Genomic DNA, 2,028 nt, shown 5'->3' with positions numbered 1-2,028 from the left:
CCTGAGCAAACAACATCCCCAAACCTGTACTTTGAATAAATTTGGAGATGAGTAGTAGTCCATGCCCAAAATTGTTTCTCAACATTGTCTATATATAGGAATCCCTGTGATATTGCTTTTTTTCACTTAAATTATTTTCATGGTATCTATAAATCAGCCCTTTTATCAGAAGTTGTATTTCTAAATGTTATGGATTCTTATACAACCAATGGATATCTGGAAAGCCATGCAATGTGGCAAGGATCACTTTTGAAATATTATATTTCTAGATAGAAGATGATAGTTCCCCTCTTTCTACCTGTTCATTCTCTTTCACTTTTCATACCACCCTCCCCCTTCCACACCCCACATTTGGATTGGGACCAGGACTGAGCACCCAAACTCAAGTGGAAGCTGAAAATGGACCTGAGAGGGAAGCGGGAGCTGGAGTGAGTCTTCATGTGTTAGGAAGAGTGTGGCATATGCTGGGGTCTGATGGTGGCCATATTCTGTAGGACTTACCATATTCTGTAATAAATGCTGCAGAGAGTGACCCAGATGCACATGGAGAAGACACAGGGTCTGAGGCCTCCAAGCTCCTGAATGTCCTGGTCTAATACTCCTGGGGCTACTACAGTCCTACCTACGGTCCCTGTGAGGCACGCTTGGAACTTTAAATTAGTTCCTGCTCATTTCTATTTCTTGGAACAAATGGAGACTTAAGTATCCCAAGCAGAATAAACAAAAAATAGGAGGGAAAATTGAAACCAAGGGGCTAATCTAATTAGGTTTGCCAAATTTAACCTACCTTGCTTGCTTTTGGTCACTTGTTTTTTGTTATTTGTTTTTTGGGTTTTTTTATTCACATCGCTGAAAACCACACTGCTGAACACTGAACTTAACCTTCACTGGCTTCTTTATAGATAACACTTCTGACATATGTCACCACAGTAACGATTGCTTCAGCTGTATTTCGGGAACTTGGAGGCAGCTCCTATCCAGTTCAAACCAGTTAAGACCAGTAACCCTTCAACTGATCACACACAAATGCCTGAGAGATGGCCTTTTGACATCAGAGGGCCAAAAAACTTCACCCTCAGATCACGGTAACACCAACATTTTCTGAACACGTGTCCTGTGAAGTGCCACGAACCCTGATTATGCCTGAGCAGATCACTGATTAATTCATTTATCCACACTGCTAATCACCTTTCCCCATGCCTTAGACCACCTTGCTTCTCTAACCTTGCTTCTCTAACAAATATCCCTAAGCCTTATTATCAGGGAGGCAGATTTGAGAGCTGTTCTCCTGCCTCCTCACTGGGCTGCCTTGTGAGTAAATTTTTTCTGTTTTGCAAAACCTGTCATTACGGTGACTGATTTACTGTGTGCTGCAGAATGAACCTGGTTGGTATCAAAATGGGCAGGAGTTTCAGGAAGGACCCTCCTTCTTTTCAAAGCCCCAGACAGGTCTTAGCAAAGAGCCAGGTTGTCAGAGACTCTTGATATAACTAAATCCAGGGGAGGGAGCTCAGGAGAATGCCTGGCCTGGTGTCTGGCATCCTAATGACAGCAGACTCCCCTTGAATAGGTCATGTCCAATCTGATCTATTTTCCTTCTCATTGAGGTTACAGGATGACTCCCTTAGCACATAAGCTCCTTAGCTCCTTTCTTATTTTATTAAAGAAACAGAGTGTAAATAGAATTGAGATTATCTGCACCATATAAAATAATCAATTGTGCATTTGTAAGATAGAATCATTTAATATACATACACACTTATGTAAAATCCCTTTGAGCTGCCATTTAAAAGACATCCAGCTTCACTGGTTGATTTTGGGTTTTTATTTCCACTGATAAATCAGAGAAGCTGACACTTGTGAAGGAAATTAGAAATATTTTACCCAAAATATATTTCTTTGACATATCTTGAGATGTCTGCCATGAGTCTCACAGATAGAAGTAACACTGCAAAGGTGTCTTTTGTGGGGATAATTTACATCTGTAGAGAATCTGCATTAATACAGCCAGGTCTATCCTTTCCCAAT

This window comes from Propithecus coquereli, unplaced genomic scaffold (assembly GCF_000956105.1).
Source record: "Propithecus coquereli isolate 6110/MARCELLA unplaced genomic scaffold, Pcoq_1.0 Scaffold63, whole genome shotgun sequence".
In the NCBI taxonomy this organism is placed as follows: domain Eukaryota; kingdom Metazoa; phylum Chordata; class Mammalia; order Primates; family Indriidae; genus Propithecus; species Propithecus coquereli.
This window is presented reverse-complemented; position numbering follows the sequence as displayed.